Source organism: Dipodomys merriami, unplaced genomic scaffold, assembly GCF_024711535.1.
Source record: "Dipodomys merriami isolate MVZ:Mamm:240054 unplaced genomic scaffold, mDipMer1.0.p SCAF_9, whole genome shotgun sequence".
Lineage (NCBI taxonomy): Eukaryota > Metazoa > Chordata > Mammalia > Rodentia > Heteromyidae > Dipodomys > Dipodomys merriami.
This window is the reverse complement of record NW_027206512.1, coordinates 10332664-10348507: the sequence shown is the minus strand read 5'-3', so window position 1 is coordinate 10348507 and position 15844 is coordinate 10332664. Positions and strand designations below refer to the sequence as shown.

Genomic DNA, 15844 nt, shown 5'->3' with positions numbered 1-15844 from the left:
CTATTCACTAAACCAGCCAAATTGTCAACAGCAGTGTTTAAAATATACATGGGCAATGTGGCCCAAAGAGCAGCATAGCAAGAGCAACTCACAGTAATGTGATCTTCACTCCTGGCTCCTGTGTGCACCTTTTTACCTATTTCCCTGAAGTGACAAGTTACAGCCCTGTGGTTCTCTCCTCTTTCTCTCTCAAACTTCTCCCCCACTCCCTCCCTCCCTCCCTTTGCTCTCTGCTCTTTCCTCTCTCTTTCTCCCTTCTCAGTCCTTCCCCCATCTTTATCTTTGCTCTCTCCTCTCTCCTTCTCCCTCTATCCCTCCCTTTCTCTCTGCTTTCTCCTCTGTCCTCTTTCCCTCCCTCTTCCTTTTCTCTCCCTCTGCCTCTCTCTCAAGCACTCTCCCGCTCCTCTCTCCTTCTCCTCTGAGCTTGTTTGCTCACAGCTAGAGCTCTACCACTTGAGCCATAGCTCCACTTCTAGCTTTTTTGATAGTTTAAGAGTCATGGACTTTCCTTCCTGGGCTAGCTTTGAACTATGATCCTCAGATGTCAGCTTCCTGAGTAATTAGGATTATGTACATGAGTCACCATCACCTGGCCATGGTTATCTTATTGTTATCATTAGAGCAGAAGACTGCTTAGGGTTATGTTCAGTATTTTCAAAATGAAGTGCAGGTTTTTTTTTTGTGTGTATGTGGAATGTATCTCTTTACTATGAAAGAAAAATATTAATATTGGTTATGTCCCTACTGTTTTAGATATAGTTGTAGTATGTCACAATTGCCACACAGTAAGTGGAGAATATTTGGTACCTAAAGATAGGTTTGGGAATATCAGTTCAATAACTGCTTATTGGAGACTCAGTATATATAATCAAGAATAAAATTTCAAATTATATGACCTCATCGCTAAAGATACATCATTTATGAGAATTAGTAAATGTTTAATTTACTGGTTTATGAACTATTCCCTTGTAAAGCAAGAAAAATTACAGTAAAAGTGAATATATTTATGCTAATAAACTCTTGCAAGAATATTTCAACAAGAATCATTTCCTTTCTAGGCTCACATTGAGCTGGAAAAAAGTTTAACTGCAAAGGTGATATACAAAGGGATTACAGTTACATAAAGTAATAAGTACATTTCTTGTCAATCAGAGCTACCCCTCCTCCATTTTTCTCCTGCTTTCCCTCCCCCCAAACCCTCAAGTTGTAAAGTTCATTTCCAACATATTGTCTTGCTTCACTATCCCTTTTCTCACCATTTTGTTATTCTCTTTCCCTTTCCCGAATCAGATAAACATATATACAAGACACAGGGTACCAAAATAAAAAAAGTGACAAGAGATAAACCCAAAGGGGGAAAAACAAAAGAAAAAAGAAATAACTTCACACAGTATATTAAAAACAAAAAAAAAACCTTTGTGTCCTTATCTTGGAATTCATTTCTATTATTTTATATGGCAATATGTATATAGCTCTTGAACTATTGTGATCCTCTGCTAGGACTATCCTAGACATATAGTAATTATTACAAACAAGGGAAACCATAGGACCTATGTTTCTTTGGGCCTGGCTTACTTCATTTAATATGATTTTTTCCAAGTCTTCCCATTTCCTTACTATGATGGAGGCATAGAATTCCATTGTATATATATGTATACCACATTTTCTTGATCCATTGATCTACTGAGGGGCACCTGGGTTGGTTCCTTATCTTAGCGATGGTAAATAATGCTGCTGGTAGCTTTCCTGTGGCCTTGTGATCCTTTGAGTAAATGCCCTAGAGTAGGACTGCTGGATCTTAGCAGAGCTCTATGTTTAGTTGTTTGAGGAACCTCCCCACACTGCTTTCCAGAGTGGTTGAACTAGTTTACATTTCCACAAACTGTGTAGTAGCGTTCCCTTTTGGCCACATCCCCACAAGCATCTGATATTTTCCTTGAAAATGGCCATTCTAACTGGGGTGAGGTGGAATCTCAATGTAGTTTTGATTTGCATTTCTTTTATAGCCAGAGATTTTGAATGTTTCTTCATATGTCTATTGGCTATTCTTGTTTCCTCACCAGAGAAATCTCTTATTAATTCTTTAGCCCATTTATTAATGGAGTGGTTGTTTGAGGATTTCTTATTGTAGGGTTTAATTTTTGAGCTCTAGGTATAGTTTTGATATGAGGCCCTTGTCTGTTGTATAGATAATGAAGATCTTCTCACAATCTGTGGGCTTTCTATTTATCTTACTAGCTATGTCCTTTGCCATGCAGAAGCTCTGCAGTTTAATGCAACCCCGTATTTCCAGCCTTTCTTTCTGGATCTTTATTTAGGAAGTTTCGACCTGTAGCGCAGGGGTTTTTAAGTCATGTTTACAACCCAGATGCACTGGGCACTATGACATTTTGCAGCTGGGTACTGACCCAGACCTCTCAGAGGCTGGCATGGCTGGAGTGATGGGGTCGTGGGGGTCATGGGAGAGGGGAGAGGGGAGTTGTCCAGCAAGCTGTATCTTCAGAGTCTGAGAACGAAACTGCCAGGGCCTGGCCTGGGTCACTGCTCTGCCTCTCTGCCGCTCTGCTGCTCTGCCCTCTTCGCCACTCTTCCAAACCAGACAGACTCTTGTGTTCCCAATAGGCTGACAGACCTGGGCCTCAGGTGCCATGGACTCAAGATGAGATTCTAGCTGTCATGGCCCGGGGGCTGGGGCCTGAGAGAAAGGAGGCGGCCGCTGGTCTGACCCGTGGAGCCCACTTTCTGCAGCACCCCGTCTTTTCCTAGAGCCTCCCCAGCGCCCTCTCCTCCGCAGCCTCCTCGGGTCTCTGGGTTCTCTCCCCAAGAAACCACTCAAGAACCCATGGCGCTGCGCTCCTGCGCGGATGCCTGGGTGGCCGCCCGCACAAACCGCCTGGAACCGTCCAACCGAAGTCTGCCCAAGGGGGCCGTGACCTTCCTGAGCCCACGGGATTCGGGGCGCCAGCCCCCCACCCCTGGGAAATGTCATTTCTGCCAGTTCTGCCCTCAGCTCCAGCGGCTTGTCCTGGCTTGGGCGATGGCCTTGGGAAGGGTGGGCCTTCCTCACTTTCTGATGGCGCTGCTTCTGCTTTGGGTTTTTTCAGTCTCCTCGAAGCTACTAGGAAGCTTCATGCTTACGCCTTTGTATGGGATGTGCTTTCCTTTCTCTTGTGTGCATAAATAACTTCATTGTTAAGCATATAAAATTTCAGGACACTGAAAAATTAGTTTCCAAAGAGGTTAGAGACATTTTAAACGTACCAGTGAGTGGATGAATTCTCCTTGCTCCAGATTCTCACCACCATATGGAGTGGTCAGTCATGTTAATTTTAGTCTTTCTCATAGGTACATGGAGTAACGGCTCCTCATCCTTGGAGAATGCATTCTAAAATGCCCTCCAATGGACACCTGCCACTGCATCGAATATACTATGTTTTTCCTGTTCATTCTTAATGTACATTTATGCAACATCGATATTTGACTTATTCCCTTACATTTATCCTTAGAGAAATAATTTTACGGCATTTCTTTGGCATATATGCATTGATAGCTTCACTACTTTTGCATCTGTCAGTTAGTATTAGATAAAATATGGGTTAAGCCAGGTGCTGGTGGCTCACGCCTGTAATCCTAGCTACTCAGGAGGCTGAGATCTGAGGAGTGCTGTTCAAAGCCAGCCCAGGCAAGAAATAAACCACGAGAAAACCAAAAGTGGCGCTGTAGCTCAAGTGGTAGAGTGCTAGCCTCCAGCTGAAGAGCTGAGGAACAGTTCTCAGGCTCAGAGTTCAAGCCCCACGACTGACCAAAACAAAAAAAATGGGTTAACTGAACACTAGCAATACCATTAATCAATATGATATCAAAGAGGTACGGACTCCTGGACAGTTTGTATATGTGTGTCAGAATGCTAAAGAAAGGAATACCTATGTTCTTGGCAGGTTGGAACAGACAGGCAAATTTTCATCATGCAGCTCATAATAGCATGTAGTATTTGTATTTGAAATTGTGCATGTAATGTATTTAGAAGTCAGCTGATCACAGGTATCTGAATTGATAGAAACCAGAATGACAAAGCTGGATGCTGGTGGCTCATACCTGTTATCCTAGCTAATCAGGAAGATGAGCTATGAGGATCACAGTTCCAAGTCTGCTGTGGTATGAGAGTACATGAGACTGCTATCTCCAATTAACCACCAGAAAACCAGAGTGGAGCTGTGGCTCAAAGTGGTAGAATGCTATTCTTGAGCAGAAAAGCTCAGGGACAGTGCCCAGGCCCTGATTTCAAGCCCCACAATAAACCAAAACCAAAACCCAAACAGATAACATGCTGAGTGCTGCCTCTATTTGGATTTAATTTATATTTATCTAGTGAATATAGATTATTAAGCATCATTTTATATGATTATTACACTTTTCTGATTTTTTTTTGCTCATATTTGTCATTGCTTTTTTTGTGTTTGTTATAATTGACTTATAAACATTCTGGTTTCAAGTCCACCTTCCTAGCATGTTACAAATATTTTTTCTAAAATTGTGTCTTGTTTACCTTTCCAATTTCTTTTTAAAATGATTATTGTAAAGGTGATATACAGAGGGGTTATTGTTACATAAGTCAGGCAACGAATACATTTCTTTTTGAGCAGTGTCACCTCTTCCCTCCCAATTTCTCCCAATTTTTCCCTCCTGAGCCACCTCCTCTCAATTTGTAGTGTTCATTGTCAATATAGTGTCTAGTGAGATACTCACTAGAGTATCAGTGCTCCATTTGTTCACCCTTTGTCCCACCATTTCTGTGCTTTTCCAAGTTCTTGTAAGTTTTATGAAGCCTAATGGTCATTTTCCTTTCTTTTTATTTTTTTTGTTGGTCATGGGACTTGAACTCTGGGCCTGGGCACTGTCCCTGTGCTCTTCAGTTCAAGGTGAACACTCTACTGCTTGAGCCACAGCGCTACTTCCAGCTTTCAGGCTGGCTTTGAACCGTGATCCTTGGATCTCAGCCTCCTAAGTAACTGGGATTACAGGCATGAGCCACCAGTGCCCAGCTCATTTTGCTTTATTTTATAGCTCACTTTTATCTGTTGTTCTGAGAATTTGTTACCTTCCTCAAAGTAGCAAAATTTGTTAAATTTTCTCCCAGGAATTGTGTGATTTTAGGTTTTATATTTAGGCTAATAAGATATTTTAGTTAATTTTGGCATAATAGAAGTATTCATACAAGTTGTTTTTATATGCATAGCTAGTTTTTCAGAAAAAAACTATTATTTTCAAGTGTGAAGGTAGAATTGTAACTCAGGGCCTCACACTCACTCAGATACATTGCTCTTGGTTGACCTTTTACCACTTATGCCATGCCTCTAACCCAACTTTTCCTGCCAGACTTTTCTGCCCAGACAATTTTAAACTTCTATCCTCTGGATCTTGACCTCCTGATTAACTAGGATTATAGCTATGAGAACAAGTGTGCAGTGGAATTGTACTTCTTCTCACTTGAAAGTCCACAGATGGATATTGGATATGAAACTGATACCAGAAACCTGTGCCATATACCTGTCTCTACAGACATTAGGTCTTGACCTCGACAACTGCTGTGACTCTGGTCAACAAAGAGAAGTAGATGTGAAGAAACAAAATTCATTTTGGGCTCAATGAAAGCCCTTGCTTAGTTTAGAAGCTATTTCCCCCCTAAAACAGCAGATTCAGGGTTCCACGGAGAAGGGCACAGGCAGGGCAAAGACAGAGGTGATGCCCAGCAAAGGCAAACCACTGGCTCTGTGCTTCCTGCTGGCTTCAGGGTTTGGGGATAGTTTTTTGCTATATTTCAAGGATGAGGTGTCATGGACAATGATTGGATTTGTCTTTAAATCCTCCCCTTTGTGTGTGTGTGTGTGTGTGTGTGTGTGTGTGTGTGTGTGTGTGTGTGCGCGCGCGTGCGCACGCACGCGCACATAAGTGTGCCAATACTGGGCTTGAGCATGGAATCTTGGGGCCTGGGTGTTTTTCTTCAGTTTTTTCATTAAAGGTTGGCATCGTACCTCATGAGCCACACCTCCACTTCTGGATTTTGACTGGTTAATTGGAAATAAGAGTCCCATGGACTTTCCTGCCCAGATTGACTTCAAATTGGGATCCTCAGATCTCAGGCTCCTGAGTAACTGGAATTATATGCATGAGCCAGTAGCACTCAGTTAAAATCTTTCCCATTGTTAAAAGAACCTCTATTACAAAATGACACAATGCCTGGAGGACATATCAATAATTCGAGTAGGAGAGAAGTGGAAACTCAGACTCAAGGATGGAAGGATTGAGCAAAAGTTGTTTACTATTCATGAAAGTTCATCTAATTGAACTTTATTTTTTTGTTTGAAATACTTCATAGTTAAACATTTATAAATAGGAGAAGTTCACCGTAAGACCTTTTAGGCTCTTCCTCAGGGCCAAGAAGAAGAAGAGAATTTCGGCGAATTTGAAAACGCCTAACAATGGCCACACATTTACTAGATGACTAGAGGCTGGCATCCAAGCACAGGCAATCTTGGGAACAGAGCCACACGGTATGGACACCATGCTTAACAGTGGGTTCCCAAACCAGAGGAAAGCTGTAATTTAGCTAAGGAACCAACAGTATTCTGAAGGTTCTACTGTTTGTGAGCTCAGGAAGAGGCAAGGAGAGGCTCTTACAGGGAGGTGGTACTCCTTGGCCCACACAATTGGATGTCCCCATGGTCAGTGCCAGTGTAGTTTGTGCTCCCCTTCACGTGGCTGGCACTGGTTTTGGCCACACCACTTCCCCACATCCTTCCTGAAGGGTCCTCTTTTCCTCTCTCACTTCCTACATTCTCTCCCCACTCTTAACTTGTGCCCCAGGGGGGAAAAAAACCATATTATTTTCTTTGCTAAACTACACAAACATATGACTGCAAGAAATTTCTTTTGAAATCCATAGTACATTGGATGACTTCTGGCCAATCCTGCTTGTTAACCAAGTATTTGCTGCAGTTAAACCCCAGACTATAATAAGATACAATTCACGTGGTCTCAGAGAAGGCTAAGCATCTTCACCCAAGCTCAGCATCTTCACCTCCACCCAGGAGAATTGAGGAATGGCTTTGTGTAAGTTTCATTTTCCTTGGCAATCCCAATTACCTTATGAAAGATCATGATTATACTGACCCTACCAATGAGAAAGCAGATGTTGGAAGAAAGTAAGGGATTAACCAAGGTCATAAAATTAGCAGGAATCAAAAATGAAATTAGATCTCGAGTTCCTATTCCTTGCTTTGTTTATTGAACTAAGCTTTCTCTAAGCATTACCATCATCTAAGCAAACCACTTAAATGTGTCAAGGATTTCTGCATGTGTTCAGTCCTCATAAAGATCTTGTGAGTGTGGAAGAGTAGACTTTGGTCTATGTTTAATGGGAATGAAGTAGCTAAAGCTAATGACTTGGCCAAGGTCATTGGGTGGATTAGGGTGGGAATCAGGGCCAGAAGCCACATCCCCACTTTCCTCCACTTAGGCGATGTTCCCAGAATTGTGCTCCTTCCAGATTCACTGTCAGAGGACAAGACCATTACCTCCCTAGCAGTGCCCAGAGGAAAAGCTCATAGGCCCGGGAAGTGGCATTTGAAGGTGACATAACACAGGAAATGACTCAAATAACTGGAGCACAGGATGGCAGGGAACCCCATCTTGAGGCCAGACAACCAGCCACAACCTTGTGTGTTTGTGTGAACATTCACAAGAGTTCTCTCCACAGATTCTTTCTTCGCTCTAAACTTGTCCTTTGGGATTGAAGCAAAATATTTTTTTTTCTGACAGATTTAATTAGAAACCTTTAACATGGCTCCTTGACAAGCAAGTGTTTGTCAGTCCTGCACATTTTCAGATGCGCCCCCATGTTCTAGAGGAGGCCATTCCTTCCCAATACAAATATACTCATGGAAGGAGCAAAATCAGGGAACACCAAGAGGAAATAAGAGGAATGAAGCTGAGAGTCTTTGACTCTCACCTGTAATCTTAGGGACTGAGATCTGGAGGGCTATAGTTCAAGGCTAGCCCCTCGGAAGAACACTCTCCAAGACATCACCACCAGTTAACCAGGAAAAGTTGGGCTAGAGGTTGGACTCAAGTGGTAAAGAACCAGCTTATTAAGCATGAAGTTGAGTTCAATCCCTAGGACCACCATGAAAAAATGAAAAGGAATAATAAATAAATAAAATGGAAGAGTAAAACTATTCTATATTGGCATTATATCAAATTCCCTTCATGGATGACCTAACTGAATCCACAAAGCGTTCTGTAAGGTAGATGTCTTTGCCACACCACTTTGCAGATGAATAAACTAAGGCACAGAGAAACTGGGTAGTTTCTCTATAGTCAAACAGCTGACAAAATGGGAGAATCAAGATAGTTTTGGGGTCAGTGGCACTGGACGTTGAATTTAGGACTATGCTATTATTATCCAAACTCTCTAAATTTTAAGCTATGCCTCTAGTTCTTTTTGCTTTAAGTTATTTATGTGGTTTATTTTCCCTCTGGGGCCTGGCCTAGGCTCAGGATCCTCCTACTTCTGCCTCCAATCTAGATGGGATTACACACTAACCTTGGTGGTGGAGATAGTGATCTCACTTTATGGAAGAATAGCCTTGAACCAAAATTCTACTGATCTCTGCTTCCCAGGTAGTTGGGATTATAGGCCTGAGCCACCACCCTATGCTTTGACTCTAAATCTTAACTTTATATAATTATTTTATATATTGTAGTTATGAAAAGGCAAAGAATTCCAGAGCCCCTATAAGGTGAAACTACTACTTCTATTCCTAATAATCAAAATTTATATTGCTAAATCATGTATTAGGTGCCAAGCAAAGGGTGAAGGCCTTACACAAGTTCTTTCATTTCATCCTCGGCAGCAGTTCTATGAGACAGATCATTTTATTCAATTTCCAAATTCACAGTGATTAATCAGCTTATTCAGCATCACACAGTAGAACACTCATTTTCATCCAGGAGTTTTAATTAGGATACAGTTCATTTTTCAACATATAAACATGTCAAAAGAGAATCTATGGCCAGTCAGTAGAAGCAAGCTAACAGATTTGGAAGTTACTCATTGAGGAGTGTTGTGCTTTATTTATTTTATTTTTTGCAACATCTGCTGGTGCAGATGCCTCCTAACAGCAGGTAATGGATGGATGGAGTCCTGAGAGGGAAGGGAGGACCCAGGGCCTAGCTGTCTGCAAGGCAGGGAGCTATGTGAGGATGGGTAATGGAGAGTTAGGGCTGCAGGCTGTGTGGGTTTCCCTGTGAGCACCTCTAGCCAGCTGCCTCCCAGAGGCCCATGCAGGTTCAGGTTTGTTTCTCCCCTCTGCATCCACAGGGGGGAGATATGGAGATAGGGGCAGCCAAGGGATGGGCTGTTGAAATTCTGGGGGTCCCACTGGCTTTTTGGAGGGGACAGGTAGAAGGCTCTGGGAAATTGGTTCATATTGCTTGTTTCTTTCCATGTTGAGAAGCACTGGGTTTGGCACAATACTGAATGGGTCTCTTGGCTCTGCAAATGTGATGTCAAACCTGCTGCTGCAGAAGAGAGTGCTGAAAGAGGAGCAAGCACCTGCCCATCCTCACATAGACACGAGTCCTCTGTGGTCAGGATGAGAACGCCAACTGGGGTGGTCATGGACAGTCCATGTCCCTTGGAACTGGGGAGTATGAAATCCAAGAAGAAAGATGACAAGTGGGAAGTGGCCCTAAAGTCATGTTCAATGGAGGCTTGAGCCATTTGTGAGTCAAGCAGAAGCTTCCTAAAGCCACAGTAGATGTATCTATTCTTTAAATTCTATCTTTACCTGTTCTAGAAATTCTATTTTGTCATGAGCAAATAGTTACAATGCTTCCACATAGCTACTGGGGGAACACAATATTGAATATGGTGAAAGCACATCATTCAGAATTAAGAAGCTCTGAGTTCAAATTTAACTTAAGTCCTCTGAACCTTGTTTTCAGTAACAGAATTATGACTATAATCACACTGGGCTTTATATGGTTGAGATGAAATCAGATATTACATATCAAGGGATAAGGATATTTTTAAGTGAATGAGAAAATCTGAACAAATAGCAAAATCCACTAAGTGTCTACAAAAGGAAGATTAGATGAAGTTCTCTCAGTCATCCATTCATCCAGTGTTCTGACTAGACCACTAATGTGGCTATGTCAGCAGAAACAGGTACAGAAAGATCCTCCTCTCCTGACAAGACCTGTCTGGCACAGCCTGCACTTTTTCCAAGACGTATATTCTGGATCACATGAATATGTCTTAGCAGACACTAGGAAATACAGAATAGTTCTCTTAAAAATGCACTGATCCAAAGGGCCCTTTCTTTCTGGCTCTGCCAAATGAAGAGCAAATGTTGTTTACCTTGAGGGGGAAAACATTCAACTTCTCTTCAAAGGTATCAAAGGAAAAGTGGAAGGAAAGGTGGCTGTGAACTTTATGTTGATCAACTCCACCTGTCCAACATTTCATTTGAGACTTACTTCACACCTGTATCCACCGGAACTCTCTATCAGCACCTGCTCACAGAGGGAAACACATCTACCTTCCATTCACAACTCCCCTGCCCCCTACACACACACGATTAGGTCACTCAACAACAAAGAAACGAAGTAATAACTTTAAAAAAGAACCTCTGAGGAGATGTGGCATCAAGGCTGCAGGAGACTGGGGACCAGAGATGCGCGGAATGGCCCAGCCCCTCTGCAGGGGCAGCGTGATTCCCGGCCTTAGGTGACTGAGAGGCTGAGTCCCTGGGTCTGGCCCAGTGCCTGAGGCTGGGTGGGGGATTAGAGAGGGATGTTAGGGAAGGCCTAACCTAAGGGCCAGGCCAAGGGCAGTCCTAGTGCCCTGGAGGTCATGAACTTGTCAATGATCCAGATTACCTGTGGACTCTTGGGGCCTCTCTGACAGCCCCCCGATTTACAGCCCACCCCCACCCCCAGATCCTCTCCTCCACCTCCACGCAGGCCTCGCCCAGTAGGTGGAGTCGAGATGAAGATGGCTGGGTTGATAGCCTTCATTGAACCTGAAGTTTCTTGATGTCAAGTTTGTCCTTCATAAGTGACCTCAGGGTCTGGGAAATGGAAGCGCCCAGTGTTGACTATTAGAGACAAATTTGACATCAAGAAACTTCGGGATGGAGGCTTGTCTAAGCGGCTGGTCATGGTCTATGGAAACCACAGTCAAGGATATAAGAAAGAACATAGAGAAGATCATCACTTAGGCCAGCAATTCTGGCCTAGAGGAACTCTATGAAACAAAATCTGTAGAGGAACTGGATGGCACCATGCTCCTGTGGCTCAACTAGCAGAGAGCGAAAGGGATCCAATCCCACGTGTGAGCCAATTAGTGCCACGAGGGCGGTTCTATGCTTTGGGAATGGGTGGTGAGTTTAACCCTTCTGCTGGTTGTTTAACCCATTTTAAGCAGAGGCAGGGCATTCATTAGCGAGATTAATGTTAGAAATGAAACATTAAACGGAGATGAAGCTGCTGTGGAAGATTTCTAAACAACTTTCCGCATTTTATTGAATGGGAGGATTTGCAGCCTGAACAAATGTGCAATGCCGCTGAAACTGAGCTCTTTTCCAAGTGCCCACTTGCCAAGCCTTCAAAGGTAAATGCGCTGTCCCTGAGCACAGGTCATTGGAAAAGTCACTGACAGATGGTGGGCAGAGTGAAGAAACTTCTTTCGTGTCAACCTTAAACCTGTCAGTCTCTTATTTCAGCCAAAGAGGTGCCTGGATCGATGGACCTTTCCATTTTCCAGCTACGGTTTGGTAAGATTTTTGTGCCAGAGGTTCAAGCGTACTTAAGATCCAGAGACTTGCAGGAAAAGCTTGGGCTGTTTCCAATAATTCACCAGTACATTCAACAGAAAATATCCGAAGGTCAGATGATGGCCAAATATTTGCCATCCAACATGGCTTCACTGATTTGGCTTCTGGATCAGGGAGTCATAGCAATGATGAAGAGAAACTATCATGCAGGTCTTCTCCAGAACAACCTGGAAGAAGGCAAGGACCTGAAAGCACTTCAGAAGAAGCTAACTCTGTTGGAGGCACTTGATGAAGTAGCAAGCCCGTGACCATCAGCACAGCTTGGAAGCAGATTCTCCCCACCATAGAGGAGAAAGAATAATAGGACTTGGATGAAGATATTTCTGTGACTTCTGTGACTGCCATCTTACAGCATATCAGAGGACTGGAAAGCCTGAGTGCTGAGAACATTGAAAAATGTCTTGAAGATGACAGTTCCGAGCCAGGTATGAGGTATTAAGCAACAGTGAAATCATCAGGAGAGCACAAGGCCAGACAGATAAATCCTGTGAAAATGAGGAGGAGGAGGAAATAGAATTAGTTCCAGAGACACATATATTATGCAGTTTCCTTCCAGTAGACTGAAAATGTATTAGATTATCTAAAACAACAAGTTGATATGATTCTACCTGATAGGCTGGTCATATGTAAACTTCAAGTCACCATCAGAAATAAACAGAAGAGGACAAATGAGTCAACAATGATACTTCAATGCTATCATCGTTCTGGTAATTGTATATACTTTTATTTGGGGTGTGAGTTCTCAAGATGCAGTCCTGTGAAATATATCTGAAGTAGTTTAAGAGCTGTGTGTTTTATTCCTTTATTTGAACAGTTAGTCAGAAACTGGTTCTGTATATAAATTACATGTGTGTATATTTATTTTGCTAAATCAGCAGTCAATCCCTCTGTAACAGCAATATCCCTCAGATTCTCTAGCAAAAGTTAGAGATAGCTAGGTATTAATGGCTCTCTGCTGTTGGAATCCTAGCTATTCAGGAGACTGCAATCTGTGAAGACTACAGTTTAAAGCCAGACCAAGCAGAAAAATCAAGTGACTATCTTTCTAGTTAACTGGCAGACAAGCTGGACTAGAAATATGGTTTAATTAGCAGAGTGCCAAGTGTGAGCACAAAAACCAAATGAGAAAATGAGGCCCTGGGTTCAAGCTTGGTATACCAGAACAAATAAAGCACAGTGAGCAGATTGAGCACCTTCCTGAAGTCTTTTGCTTGAATTTTGAAGGCTGCTACAGCCTTGTGCTAGTCATCTTTTTTTATTGTGAAAATACTGTACAGAGGGGTTACAATTACATGAGCAAGATAATGAGTACATTTCTTATCAAGCATTGTAGCCTCCTCCTTTGTTTCCCCTTCCCTTCCCTTCCCATCCTCCCCCTGCCCCCCAAGTGCTAGTCATCTTAAATGGTTGTTTTGTATCTGTTTAGGCTGACAAGATTGGAAAGATATTTATTGTTAGATTTTAAATGACCATAATAATTGCACATGAAATTATAATCTATGAAGTATTAAATAATTTTATAAGTCATACTTCCATTTTCTTACATTTGTGTGGGTGGCAAGGAGTGGAGATAATTCTGGAAATGCAGAAAGCATATTAAATTAAAGGAATTAGAGGCCATTGGAAAGTTGATATGTAAAAGGTATTCCATTCAATTCTTATGTAGGAAATGGTTAACCTGGGAACTTTAAAGTTTACTTGTCTAAATTGAATAAATAGGTTTGTGTTAATTTGGTTTTAAGTTGGGTAGCAGTATAGAATTATTTATTCATCTGATTATAGCATAGGTTCTGTAATGTTACGTGTAAAGGCATGTTATATTTAGGGATAGCTTCGGATTTAGAAAAGTATTAAGGATTTTGTTTATTTATGGAATATTTAGACACAATCTATAATTTGAAACATTTGCCTTAACAATAAGGTTTTTGTTATTTTAAATAAAGCCTATATTTGTATCCTACAGGCAAGTGCCAGTGAGATGGAAATTCTATTGTTTATTGCTCTGACACTTCTGAAAGGATTATTTCTTCTAATATGAGTTAGAATTTTCACAAATTTTCTTTATTTTACTATTCAACATATGGAAATATTTTGCAAAAGTTAAATATTTATAATTAAAAATAATCATCACAAGATATTGCATTTGGATGACTCTCTTTTTCTTTTTCAACTCAATTCATTTAATTGGAAAATTGCTAATCATAGAAACTTGATGCTTAGTTATCTTCAGAACATATTGCTCTCCACGTAAGTTTTACACCGTAAGTGTTAATTATTCCTAGCAGGTACTTTTCCCTCCTATAAAAGTAGGATGTTTCTTAGCTTAATTTTTAATATTTCTGTTCTTTCCATGTTTGGCACATGGTTGAGTTCTCCAGGGAAAAAGAACCAATGTGGAGACAGAAGCAGTATAGAATTATCTACACTGTACATATCTGTACATATACAAACTGCCTCTTACAAGGAGAGCCAGGAAAGCTGGTGGTAGCATTTGAAGGCCTGAGACACAATCAATAGTGTAAAATTTATTCTGAGTCTGAAGGCTTCATAATCAGGACTCTTCAAGGAAGGAGAAGAAGAATTCTTTAGAATAAACAGACAGGAAAAAAAGAAAAAGTCATCCTTCCTCCAATTTTGGGTCACATATTAAAGGAAAGACCATGAAAACAGCAGCAACATCTAACTGGGTTGTCAGCTGTTTTCTCACACAGAAATTGAATTGTGTTCTAGAAAAGACAGCATGGAAGCAGGGGTATTTGCTTTATCATGTTCAATTTTTAAAAATTGGTGGTGACACAGTGAAATTCTTTTCATTGGTGGGTCCCCACCACACACACACACACACACACACACACACACACACATGCACACACACACACACACACACACACACACAAAACTAACAATTATAAATTCCTTCCTCCCTTTTCCTCATTCAAGCTTAAAATATCACCAGTATGTATTTCAGTGCTCTGCCTGGATATTAATTCACAAACCACACTGACTGGGACCATTATTCATAGTCAAACCAAGCAGTCGCACAAATAGCTCTCTGGAAGCCAACTGAATTATGATTATATACTTTCTCCTGAGCCAGGAGAGAAGAGTTCCAACCGTCCAACTATGCAAGTTTGAGGTGCATGTTGGGGAATTATTATTTGAACAAATAAACAGAATTTATCCAAAGAGGCACAAGATTTACAGAGAAAGTATGTTTGAGGCAGTAGAGATTTGTTTATTTTGTCTTTTCTGATAAGTACAATATAGGCATTGTTCAAGATTTATTGCACTGATAAATGGATGTGTTGGATTAAAACCCCTTTGCACACTACTTTATTTTATTAAAAAATAATCAAGCACAGAAACTGGAGTGGTTTCAGAACTTTGGTCCTCTGGACTGAATGTCAATTCACAAATAATAAACCTAGGATTTTTCAAGAAAAGAAGTCAAATATATTCATTTTCCCAGGCAAAATAAGGTCTTCATGAGCTGCTATCTGATTTTTGAGGGCAAGCCCAAGATGAAGGGGCTCCTCTGTTTTGTGTTGGTTATGACTTCAGGTCAGAAGTGGCCTTAGGCCTGCTTGTTTCATGCACTAGCTCCCAAAGCTGTGCGTTGCTCTCACTTCCTTGGTCAGTGGTCAGTGACAAAAGGAAAGGAGCATGGTGACCTGGTCTGAAGCTGAAAAGACCACTACCACCTCTTCCTCCTCCTCCTCCTCCTCCTCCTCCTCCTCCTCCTCCTCCTCCTCCTCCTCCTCCTCCTCCTCCTCCTCCTCCTCCTCCTCCTCCTCCTCTTCTTCTTCTTCTTCTTCTTCTTCTTCTTCTTCTTCTTCTTCTTCTTCTTCTTCTTCTTCTTCTTCTTCTTCTTCTTCTCCTCCTCCTCCTTCTCCTTCTTCTCCTTCTCTTGAACTCATGTCCAGGACTAGGCCTGAGCTCAGCTATAC

General features: G+C 41.7%; 1 pseudogene; it reads left to right on the top strand.

Moving 5' to 3' along the window:
• The first annotated feature begins 2842 nt into the window (after positions 1-2842).
• The window catches only part of LOC138820939 (jerky protein homolog-like), a 52501-nt pseudogene continuing 39499 nt past the window's right edge, over positions 2843-15844 (top strand).